General features: G+C 45.7%; 1 long non-coding RNA gene across 1 annotated transcript; it reads right to left on the bottom strand.

Annotated features, from left to right (window-relative positions):
• Positions 1 to 7,487: 7,487 nt before the first annotated feature.
• Positions 7,488 to 9,225, bottom strand: LOC120964110 (uncharacterized). Its single transcript, XR_012183750.1, has 3 exons — positions 8,966 to 9,225; positions 8,494 to 8,872; positions 7,488 to 8,236 (listed from the first exon to the last, which is right to left on the bottom strand). It is a non-coding gene; the product is annotated as an uncharacterized lncRNA (long non-coding RNA).
• Between the last annotated feature and the right edge of the window lie 3,761 nt (positions 9,226 to 12,986).

Raw genomic sequence — 12,986 nt, forward strand, 5'->3', positions numbered from 1 at the left:
GGCTCAAGAGTGCACAGGCGACTTACCAGCGTTGCGTGCAGAATTGTCTTCATAACCAGATTGGGCGCAATGTTCATGCTTATGTGGATGATATTGTGGTTAAATCCAGGGAGAAGGAGACCTTGATAGATGATCTGAGAGAAACTTTTGATAATCTCTGGGTCTACAAGATGATGCTTAACCCGGCCAAGTGTGTTTTTGGTGTTCCTGCAGGCAAGCTCTTGGGTTTTCTGGTTTCTCACAGAGGCATTGAAGCTAACCCAGAAAAGATCAAGGCAATCACCTCTCTGGCTAAGCCGGCGTGTATAAACGACGTCCAGCGTCTGGCGGGTCGCATCGCTGCTTTAAGCCGGTTTATAAGCTGTTTGGGTGAAAAGGCCATGCCGCTGTACCAGTTGATGAAGAAAACAGATGACTTTGTCTGGAATGATGCTGCCAATGCTGCTTTTGAGGATTTGAAGAGACAGCTGGCTGAGCCCCCAGTTCTTGCTGCTCCTGTTGACAAGGAGCCCTTATTGCTGTATGTGGCCGCTACCACACGAGCCGTCAGTGTGGTTGTGGTGGTGGAGCGCAAGGAAGAGGGTAAGGAGTATCCGGTTCAGCGGCCGGTTTACTACGTTAGTGAAGTGCTCATTGAGTCCAAGCAACGGTATCCACATTGGCAGAAGCTTGTTTATGGGGTATTCATGGCAAGCCGGAAGCTTAAGCATTATTTCCAGGGTCACCCTATCACTGTAGTTAGTTCGGCTCCCCTAGGAGATATCATCCAAAACAGAGAAGCCACGGGGAGGGTGGCTAAGTGGGCTATAGAGCTTGGGCCTCACGGTCTGAAATACGTGCCACGCACTGCTATCAAATCTCAAGCATTGGTGGATTTCATCAATGATTGGACAGAGCTACTGGTGCCTGAAGAGAAACCGGATAATACATACTGGACTATACACTTCGACGGGTCTAGGCAATTGGAGGGCTCGGGGGCTGGAGTTGTATTAGCTTCCCCTCGAGGGGACAAGTTTTGCTATGTGCTACGGTTGATGTTTCCCTGTACTAACAATGCAGCTGAGTACGAGGCCTTGCTCCATGGTCTTCGGATGGCTAAGGAGATGAGTTTGAGCCGGGTAAGGTGCTTTGGCGACTCAGATTTAGTGGCCCAACAAGTGTCAGGCAAGTGGGATTCCAAGGACCCTCTCATGGCGGCTTATCGCCGCGAGGTTGATGCCATTGCTGGACATTTTCAGGGTTACCAAGTAGAGCACATCGATCGCAGGAAGAACGAGGCGGCTGATACTTTAAGCCGGCTGGGTTCTCAGCGAAAGCCGGTGCCGCCTAATACTTTCTTGGACATTTTGCATAACCCTTCTGTCAAGTTGCCTACAGAGGAAGACTTGGCTGTTCCTGACCCGGAGGCACAGTTGGTGGCGGCTCTCCACATCACCCCAGACTGGACAGTACCATACTTGGCTTACATGACCCGGGGAGATTTGCCTGAGGATGAAAATTTGGCCAGACAAATAACTCGGCGGTCTAAATCAATGGTCATTATCAACGGCGAGTTGCATCGTCGCAGTGTTACTGGAACTTTCCAGCGTTGTGTTCCCCCTGAGGAGGGTCAAGAAATCTTACGTGAGATTCATGAAGGGGATTGTGGCCATCATGCCGGCTCAAAATCTCTTGTGGCCAAGGCTTTTCGTCATGGTTTTTATTGGCTGACGGCTCATGCTGATGCGGAGGGCTTGGTCAGTAAATGTGACGGTTGTCAGAGGTTCTCGCGACGGGCTCATGTGCCGGCTCAAGAATAGAGGATGATTCCAATTACTTGGCCGTTTGCAGTCTAGGGGCTTGATATGGTTGGGCCTTTTAAAAGATCCAACGATAAGAAGACCCACCTCTTGGTGGCGGTCGATAAGTTCACAAAGTGGGTTGAAGCAGAGCCAGTTAGCAAGTGTGACGCAGCCACGGCGGTTCAGTTCATGAAGAGGGTGATATTTCGCTTTGGTTTTCCACACAGCATTATAATTGATAATGGTACTAATCTGTCTAAACGCGCCATGGAGGAGTCTTGTCAACGAGAGCATATTCGGCTTGATATTTCATCAGTGGTTCACCCTCAATCCAATGGTCAAGCTGAGAGAGCCAATCAGGAAATCCTGAAGGGCATCAAGCCCCGGCTTTTGGTCCCTTTGCAACGGACACCGGGTTGTTGGGTGGAGGAGTTACCCTCTGTGTTATGGAGCATCAATACTACTCCTAACAGGTCTACGGGTTACACGCCTTTCTTCATGGTTTATGGAGCGGAAGCAGTCCTCCCTAGCGACATCCGTCATGACTCACCTCGAGTGGCGGCTTATGTTGAGGCGGATAATGAGCGGGCGCGCCAAGATGCTCTTGACTTGTTGGACGAACAGCGTGATGTGGCAGCAGCTCGCTCGGCGATTTACCAACAAGAATTGCGTCGTTATCATAGCCGCCGGGTTAAGTCCCGGGTCTTCCAGGAAGGCGATCTGGTGCTCCGGCTTATCCAAGATCAAACAGATGCACACAAGTTATCCCCGCCTTGGGAAGGGCCCTTTGTGGTCAGCAAGAACTTGCACAATGGGTCATACTACCTTATCGATGTTCGGGAGCACAAAGATTCACGCAAGTCGGAGGAAGAGACCCGTCGGCCGTGGAACATAGCTCAGCTTCGACCTTATTACACTTGAGCCACCGGCTCTCATAATGTACATATTTCTATAGCCATGTGTATATTATGATAAATAATAAAGCAAGACCTCTGTCTTTTTCCCCTCCAAAGGTAAATGTGTTATTTCCATTACAACATCACATGGTCACTTGGAGGTGGATCCGGCTGATGATCGTATTCGAATCTAGCCGTTAACAACATGATCACTTGGGGGCTTCCTGTTCAAATATAGGTCGTATTCGAACCAAAGAGAACATAGCTGTCGATACCCACTTGATTGGCAAACTGCCGAGCTCATTGGGGAGTTTTCCTTGATCATATTTGAATCATAGCTCAACCCCCTTTGGGAACCGACGTGGATCGTATTCGAATCAGCGTCGTTAAACAACTCTTAAAGTCATTTGGGGGCTTCCTGTTCAAACATGGGTCGTATTCGAACCTAAGAGAACATAGCTGTCGGTACCCTCTTGATCGGCAACGCCAAACCCACTGGGGGCTATATGATCGCATTCGAATCTTAGCTTAACCCCTTTGGGACGGTTCTCTGGTCGTATTCGAATCAGAAGCACTTAAGTTTTGATCTTTTGGTTTGCAACAAGTTATTTTGATCATATCAACAGTGTGCAAGGGCGGTTCTTGCTCCGCCGGCTTAACTTTGATTAACAATGTTGCTAGCATACAATAAGCATTATCGATGCTGGTGAACCGGAGTTGAGTTCTCAACCTCATTATTTGGGTTACGTAAACTGGACATATACTTGCAAGGTTTGCAGGTAGACTATTGTGGTTATCCTGAAGATACGGTTGAGAGCCGGTCCTTTACGACCTTGGTTATGCTCCGGGTTAAGTATATGACTCTCCATGCGGTAAGCCGCCTAGAGACTTGTGATTTATTTTTCTATGCAGAACAATTAAAGACAGTTCTTTAAGCTTAAGGAAAATAACTGATCAATTATAACCCGGAGGAATATATAGAAGCAGCTTCGATGGAGTTAAGCATTCAGCACGTGCACGATGGCACGATAAAATTTAGTGTTTTGTCCTACTCTATTACAAGATTCCCCGAGTCCAAAAGGTGAGGCATTGTTTTTAAGGCGTAACCATGAGCCGCCTAAAAATCAAGGTGCTTGTTGGCCTAAGCTTCCGGCTCATCCCTCTCCGCTCCTCCGGCTGATTCCATGACTTGGAAGGTTGATGATTTCCAGTCAATGCCGCTCAAAGCTTCAAACTGAGCCTCGTCATCAATTAACCCGGCCGGGTCAACTTCTAGGGCGAAGGTATGCTTACGAGTCGGAGGGATCAAGCTGATTGCTTCATAGCGTGGAGTGGGGATCCTCTGATTTTTCGCATCATAGCCCGGCTGATACTTGGTAAGGTCGGTGTCATTCCAATCAGGGTGGCCACCGGGCGCACGCTCTTCACACAGGCAGCGAAGTCTTTCTGGTCAAAGGGGGTGCCGTCTTCCTTCAGGCTGGGGTATCCAAGAGCGATGTCGGCCGGGTCTAGCTCCGGGAGAAAAGCCTTGGCCCGGCTCAGCGCAGCTATAGCTCCGGCTCTTGCAGAGGCTCGTCTTAGCTCTTGGAAGCGCTGAGGAAGAACGGCAAGCCGCCTGAGTACGTCCGCCAGGTGAGTCGGAACCTCGTTGGACAGAGCCACAACGGCTAACGCACGATGTGACCCGGTGTAGAGTTGCTCCACCAAGGTGTACACGGCCTTCAGCTTGGTCAGAACATTCTGATTCAGGTTGGAGCTTCTGGGACCTGTTTAACAAAGTCAGGTGAGCTGAATGGCAATGGTGGGACTTATAAGACATAAAAAATGTAAACTTGTTAAAGGCTGGCAAAATGACTAACCGAAGATTGCGGAGACCATCTGTGACACATGGCGTTTTAAGCCGGAGAGTTCGGCGGTTGTCTCAGTCAGAGCAGCCTCTGCTTGTTCGGCCCGGCTGAGCAAGGCAGTTCTCTCCTCGGCCCAAGTCTTTCTTTCTGTTTCAAATTTCTTCTTCAGTTTTTCTTGAGCAGCAACACTGAACTCAAATTTGGCATTGGCCTTCCGGGTCTCAGTTTCCTGAGTCTTCAGGCGGTTCTTCAGCTCAGAGATTTCAGATTCAAATTTCTTGCAGACAGCCTATACAAATTCCGGGTTACAGTGTGAGTGATTATTATGCAACATTAAAGTCCCAAGCACTTTGCAAGCAAAGACACTTGGCACTTGGGGGCTAATGTATCCTGAAAGATTCTATTTACAATTGCCGGTTCATGAAGGTAAGCCGGAAGTTAAGTCTACAACATATTCTATCATAAGTAATAGACTTGGGGGCTAGCATGGTAAGGATGACTATGGAGTAAGCAAGAGAGTTGTATCTCCGATTTTTGCTGTATCTGCTTTACCATATCAATCTCCAGGTCCCGGCTGTTGTGCACTTGACCAATGTAACCAGAAACAATGTCTCCAATGCTCAAGTTAGCATAGTCAGTGATCTCCAGTCTAGCCCTGCGGCGCACCAGCAGTTCTTCTTTGGCAGAGCATCCGGCCAGCACAGTGGGTCTTCCCGGCTCAACATATTCAGTCCGGGTAATCACCACATCCGGGTCGTCAGCCAGTTGAGCTGAGCTGGGAATCTCCGGGTTGTCAGAACCCGCCATGGTTTGTTCTTCAGTTGAGGCGGGCGCATTTAGGGCATGGACAACACATAAAACCATTCTGCTTGTTTGCCTCAGCCACTTCGAGAAAATCATGCACGCCCTTAATGTACTCGGAGGTGTGTCTGTCACCGTACATCCATTGCCGGTTCATCTGCGTGCATTATATATAAGTAAGTGTGTCAAAAACCATTACAGAACATCATGAATAGATAATTAAGTGACCAAATTAATAGAAGTTCATCATCACATTAAAACCAAAGTACATACATAGTTCTCATCTAACAACATATAGCTCTCCAGAGCATCTAATTAATCATACATTGAAACTATGTAAAACATTTCAATGCGAAAACAAATGCGATCATAATCGCAACCAAGGTAACAATTGATCCAACGGCATAATGATACCAAGCCTCGGTATGAATGGCATATTTTCTAATCTTTCTAATCTTCAAGTGCATTGCATCCATCTTGATCTTATGATCATCGACGACATCCGCAACATGCAACTCCAATATCATCTTCTCCTCCTCAATTTTTTTATTTTTTCCTTCAAAAAATTGTTTTCTTCTTCAACTAAATTTAACCTCTCGACAATAGGGTCGGTTGGAATTTCCGGTTCACATACCTCCTAGATAAATAAAATCTATGTCACGTTGGTCGGCATAATTTTCATAAACAATAAATGAACCAATAGTTATAAAGATAATATATACCACATCCGAATCATAGACAGGACGAGGGCCGACGGGGTTGATACCAAAACCATCGCACTATATAATAACAAGCAATAAAAGAGTAAGAAAATTAGACAAGTATCTATCTAAAGTAAGAATTTTTTCTTTCAGAAAGAAGATAAGAACAAGAGGCTCACCACGGTGGTGCCGGCGACGAGATCGGCGCGGGCGATCGACGGCGGTGAAGACGGGAATGGGACATGACGGGCCGCTAAACCTAGACAAATCTCAAGGAAAATGGAGCTTTGAGGTCGAGTTTCGAGACGAGAAAGCTTAACTAGTGTGGCTCGGGCATTTCATCGAACACCTCATGTGCATAGGAGGTGAGGTAGAGCACCACAAAGCCCTCCCCTCGCCGGCCAGAGAAAAACAGAGCACTGGAGTGCTCTACTCGCGGGCGAGGGGTATATATAGGCACCTCATTGGTCCCGGTTCGTGGTATGAACCGGGACTAAAGGGCAGTCTGTGGTCCCGGTTCAAGCCACCAACATGGACCAATGGTGATGGGCCAGGAGCGAGGCCCATTGGTCCCGGTTCGTCCCACCAACCGGGACTAAAGGAGCCAGACGAACCGGGACCAATGCCCCCACGAGGCCCGGCAGGCCCCTGGCCTCACGAATCGGGACCAGTGCCCCATGGGTCCCGGTTCTGGACTGAACCGGGACTAATGGGCTGACCCGGCCTGAACCAAAGCCCTCTTTTCTACTAGTGTACGCTCACTCTAATCCATCCCATCCACTAGCATCGGGATTCCCACTCGCTATATTAGCTGTTTCGTATTCACACATTTTCACTTCTAGTATTCCTTTGTACTGTTTGGTATATCATCTACACAGTGCACGCGTTTTCTGTCCAAGTCCACACAAATGGATGTCGTCCTGTCCTTCACGCCCTCTCATCTGCCAACTCCCAACCACCCAAATGAAGTTAATGCACACGCTCGTCTCTTCCTCGCAACGGCTCAATCCTCACTACAACGGTCATCTTCCTCCTCTCGTCAGTTATAAAAAACCTGCAGCTTGCAGCTTTCTCACTACTGCATATCATATCATCAAGAGCCGTTCATATCCTCCAGCTAGCTCTCGCACCTTCTTCCTCCCTGGTAGATGGTTCTCATATCCTCCAGTTATAAAAAAATATATTCTGACGCATGCGACGGTCAAAAAGATAAATCTTCAAGAGAAAAGCTAACCTTCTTGGCACTCCGTTCGCAGGCTTGCAATGGATTTGATCTACTCAGGCATGTGAGAACAAACCTCTCTGGAGCAAAGAACTACGACCACGCAAACGTCTATGCTTTACATGCGATGCTGTACTTGTAGGCTGGTCTCGGAAACTTTGTGTGACTTACCATTTGCGTGGAAAAATAAAAATAAATAAATACTGTTTTCCGCCTACCTTGGCAGGCCATTAAAAGGTGAATTTAGTGCTCAAAACCCTTACAGAATCACATTCAATTTTTTACCTTTAACTTTGCACGCTTCACATTGGTAACAAGTAGCTGTCCAAAAAATTACATATGCTATAACAATTAATTCTTATCATTCTTTATGCGTACGATTGAAGACTTTTGGCACGACGAAACCGGCTTCTCTGCACACGTTTCATTTTAAATGCACACGATTTAAAGCCCTGCAGCCTACGTCAATATGCATAGACCAATTCATAGCGATCGATCCCTAGCGGAAGTGTAATGTGAAAAAAAATTGGATGTATGTTTCGTTGGAATCATTGATTAATATATATATTTACAAGTCAATAAATTCGATTAAAGAAACACACGCATTCTGAGAGATATCAACATAAAAACGTAATCCAATTGAAAATTTACGTGCCACATGGGATTAATTCCTCTTAAAACCCAAATTCATAAAATGCATATTTTTATTCTCATAGATAGATCGCCAATACAAGTGGCACGTGGTTATACATAACTATTACTTAAATGGCAGTGAGTACTGCCTTGCCATACATTTTAAGCCTTTTGCACGCCAAGCTGTCCACCTCTTGTCCCTCATATGGATGTCATCCTTCTCGGATTTGAATTTAAAAGAAACGCGCGAGCAACAGTCTTCCTCGTCTTCCACGTACAAAATTTCATCAAACAAAGTTGACACATATGGATCGGTCTCTCTGTATCCTTCTTCGATCTCGAAACACACATGTTCCTAACATTAAAAAAATTGAAAATATGTTATATAATAATAAGAAACAAAAATGTCTATCTCAAATAATATAATTTATTTCAAAAAAGGATTCCAAAAAAAGACCTGTGCTATCAACGGATTATCTTCGTTCATGACATGATTCATCCTTTCTTTCACGTCAGAACCTACGAATGCCTGAGTTTTTGTCCGTTACAATTTCTTAGATCGCGCAGAATAGATAAACAATGAATATTTGTAACAACAAATATTGTGTCTACCTCTCCTGAGTGGTTCTCACTGATAATATCTCCAACCTCCATCACAGCTAGCGCTTTAGACATCGGGCGGATGTGCACTCTTTGCTCCACTACAACGTGTGCATCAAGCTGAGAAAGCAAAAATGTCATGGAACATGTACAGAAAAAACCTAACCGTCGAACCCAGCCGCTGTTTTCACTTTCGACATCAATAAGATTAGGAGTCCTTGATTTCGACCCAGGGTCTCCATCTAGAACTGTTGAGACGTGCTGCTCTGTGCTTCCATTCGAAGAATCGATCTCGTCCGCTTCAGCTACGGTCGACAGTGCACGCACCTCTTTGACTGACATCTGTGCTATGCCGGCAGCGCACTCGTCGGCTCTTATATCTTGATTCGATCTACAAGGGGCCCGTAGCAAAATCATACTAAATATCAGGGCAACTAATAAAGCAGTCGGAGTTATCAATCAGTTCATAACCAAAAGAACTTACCTGGAATCGATGCCGGGTGGAGGATGGACAAGCGGATCTGCTGAATTGCTCATCTCCTTCCGCCGAAAAAGAATAGCAGATACAGATTCTTGCTAATCAGCGGACGCACACTAGTATTACCAAACTCAAATCCCCTTCTTCTCTGCGAATTTTGTTTGTGCTGAAATCACTAGTAGCAGACGAGAGTAAGCATGATTTTTAGATCTGGCAATGGAGTGCTTGCGTGCAAGGAGAAGACTCCACAGGTAGGTGATGGTCGAGTAAATTAATTACCTCCAGACAACTGTTCTGTACCTGAACGTCCCAGAGTGGATATAATAAATGACCAAGAACATGTATCTACTGTTTCGTCCAACGGAGCCGGTGGCATATTCACAGCCTGGAATGATTTCCGCCAAAGTGGCACGGATCCCAAGATTGCAGGCGGGCGGCGGAGATTTCGTATGTGTGCGTCGTCGAGTGCTCCTAATCCACCTCCAACATACATGTAACTAAAATGATGAATACATATAGTGGTGAAGATCCCTATGCATATTTGATGGTGAGATATTAGGGAGCTGCGCCTGCATATATGCACTTTCTCCTATGAGGTACTAGGAATTGAATGTTATATGACATTCTTAGCTAACAAACTTAATACTTCATCTGATTCATATTAACTAAAGCTAGTTAGTATAATTTTGTATTAAACTAGCGTCAATTAGTATGAATCAGAGAGAGTTGAAGAAATTAAGATCCAGGCCCATTAAAAATACGTCCTAACCCATACCATTGGCTGGAGCAAGAGCACATTATGTCTTTATCACCTAGACTTCGGGACACCCGTTGCACAATATTCACCGTAACTGCATCCTCTCCTTTTTTTTGAAAAGAACGATGACCCCCGGCTTCTGTATCTGGGCGATGCATACAACCATTCATTAATTATTCGCTAAGACCTTACAAAGTAATACATCAATAAGTCTAAAGTCATCATCTTGGCAACATCTGTGGCTACTCCTATCCACTGGAGGAAGGGGTGCAGAATGTCTGAGCCGAATACCCAGACCTCTCACCAAACCGCAGAATGTCTGAGTCGAATACCCAGACCTCTCACTAAAGCCGAATACCCAGAACCGCATCCTCTCTACGTTTTGCCTCTTTCTTTCTTCCACTTTGTTTCTTCCTTTCTACATGTTGTCTAGGCAGCTGGCCGTAATTCCCCCTTGTAAATTGTTTTAAAACATCTCTCTCTCTCTCTCTCTCTTAATGCAGGGCCTTTTCCTTAGGTCTGGCAGAGCTGGTGTGGTGGCTTCGGGTGAAAGCCTTGGTTCGATAGGATGTCGAAGGATACAGGCGACGATGCTTCTTGAAGGCGTCTCCAAAGAGTTCGCCCACACATCTTCGGGTTATGGGCATTTTGGTGGTGGAGTTGAGTTTGGCCGACGTCGGCATTGTTGGTTTTTCGCACGATCGTCCCTTAATCAATAATGTGTTGTACGGTTTTTGGCCTGTTTTCCCATATAAATTGGGTCACTATGTTTTGTTTTTTCTCTCTTAATGAAATTGGCAACACACCTACCTTGCACGTAAAAATACTGTTAATACGTCCGATACAAACTCAATATTACTCAGCAGCCCAATTTCTTTATCATGCTGCTATACTTTAAATAAGATTATACGTTGCGAACCAACACGTGGTTGGATGGTCAGAGGTATTGTGGTATCCCCAGCCCACCAGGGTTCAAGTCCTGGTGCTCCCATTTATTCCTGGATTTATTTCAGGATTTCCGGCGATGCGTATTCATTAGGAGGAGACGTTCTCGTCGATGACGAGGTGCCTACGGTGACTTCGTAAATTTCAAGATGATATGCCGGCTCAGTCTTTCGGAGGTGCTCATAGGGGTTGGTTGTGCGTACACTAGTAGAAAAAGGGTCAAATGTCAAGCACATTAGTGCCGGTTTGCTTTTGAGCCGGCACTAATGTGTGCATTAGTGTCGGTTCCAACGGCTAGCCGGCCGCTTTCATTAGTACCGGTTTGTGGCCGACCTTTAGCACCGGTACTGAAGTGAGTGGTGGCAGGATGTTGTCAGTCCGGGGCCCCTTCAGCACCTTTAGTACCGGTTCGTAGCACGAACCTGTGCTAAAGGTCGTCCTACATAAACCCTTCGTCCACCCGAGCTCGCTCTGTTCTTCCCCTTTCCCCTCTCCTCTCTGTTCTTCCCCTTTTCCTCTCGAGCTCATCACACATTTTGCCCAAAATTTGTCAAGATTTGAAGGCCCCCATCCATTCAAATGATCACAAAGGTTAGCAACTTTGTCCTTTCATCTCTCATTTCTAGATTAGCTCTTGCAATGCTTTGTATAGTGATTAATTTATGAGTTTAGTAATTTGGGAGGAAATATATGTGCTAGTATTTGATTTATATGCAATTTGAGGTCAAAAATAACACTTAGTTTGCATATGTAGGTGTGGTTTACTTAGTGCCTTCTAAATCTCCGTCGTAACCACGGTCGATCGGCCGCACCGTTCCGTCGCCGGCACCACCTTGTGGTGAGCCTCTTGTTCATGAATGTTTTACATTACCAAATTGATGTTTGTGTGATTTGGATATATAGTTACTCGTATAATTATCTTACCCGTACGTTGTTTGTTATACATAGTGCCATGGTTTTGATATCCGTCCCCGTCGGCCCTCGTCCTTGTTATGATTCGGATGTGGTATATTCTCTTTTAAAACTAGTTGTTGCATTTCGTGTTTATGACAAATTATACCCATCAAGTTGACATAGATATTTTTGTCTAGGAGGTTTGTGAACCGGAAATTCCAACCGACCCTATTGTCGAGAGGTTAAATTTAGTTGAAAGAGAAAACGAGTATTTGAAAGAAAAATTGAAAAGAATTGAGGGGGAGAAGATGGAATTGGAGTTGCATGTTGCCGATGTCGTCGATGATCACAAGATAAAGATGGAGAAAATGCGCTTGAAGATTAGAAAGATTAGAAAATATGCCATTGATAGTGAGGCTTGGTATCATTATGTTGTTGGATCAATTGTTACCTTAGTTGCGATCTTGATCGCATTTGTTGTTGCATTTAAATGCTTTAGTTAGAGAGTTATTTGTTTGTTGCATTTAAGTCTTGTATGAACTTTATGTATGAACTTGTATTAATTTGGTCTTTTCGGTGTTGTGTAATGAAGATGAGCCGACAATGGATGTACGATGACCGATGCTCTCCCGAGTTCATTAATGGCGTGCAAACTTTTCTGCTTGCGGCTAAGGCAAACAAGCGGGCGGATGGTTTTATGCCTTGTCCATGTTTAGTCTGTAAGAATGATCACAATTACTCTACGTCAAGAACCATTCACGTCCACCTGTTTAAGTCCGGTTTCATGCCCCACTATAATGTTTGGACCAAGCACGGAGAAAGAGGGGTTATGATGGAAGACAATGAAGAAGAAGAGGACGACGACAGCTATCCTGGCCATGGGTTCCCTGAATACGATGATACAACAACGGGGGAAGAAGCTGAGCCGGCAATACGGGAAGAAGCTGAAGAAGAGGCATCAGATGAGCCCGCTGATGATCTAGGTCGGGCCATTGCCGATGCAAAGAGAAACTGCGCAAGTGATTTGGAGAAGAAGAAGTTGCAGCGCATGTTAGAGGATGACAAGAAATTGTTGTACCCGAATTGCGAAGCGGACAAGAAAAAGTTGGGCACCACACTGGAATGGCTGCAATGGAAGGCAGAGAATGGTGTATCTGACAAGGGATTTGGAAAGTTGCTGGTAATGATAAAGAATATGCTTCCAAAGGACAACGAATTGCCCGAGAGTACGTACGAAGCAAAGAAGGTTGTCTGCCCTCTAGGGTTAGAGGTGCAGAAGATACATGCATGCCCTAATGACTGCATCCTCTACCGCGGTCAGTACGAGGATTTGAACGCTTGCCTGGTATGCGGTGCATTGCGCTATAAGATCAGGCGCGATGACCCTGGTGATGTCGAGGGCGAGCGCCCCAGGAAGAAGATTCCTGCCAA

This window comes from Aegilops tauschii, chromosome 5 (genome assembly GCF_002575655.3).
Source record: "Aegilops tauschii subsp. strangulata cultivar AL8/78 chromosome 5, Aet v6.0, whole genome shotgun sequence".
Taxonomy (NCBI): Eukaryota; Viridiplantae; Streptophyta; class Magnoliopsida; order Poales; family Poaceae; genus Aegilops; species Aegilops tauschii.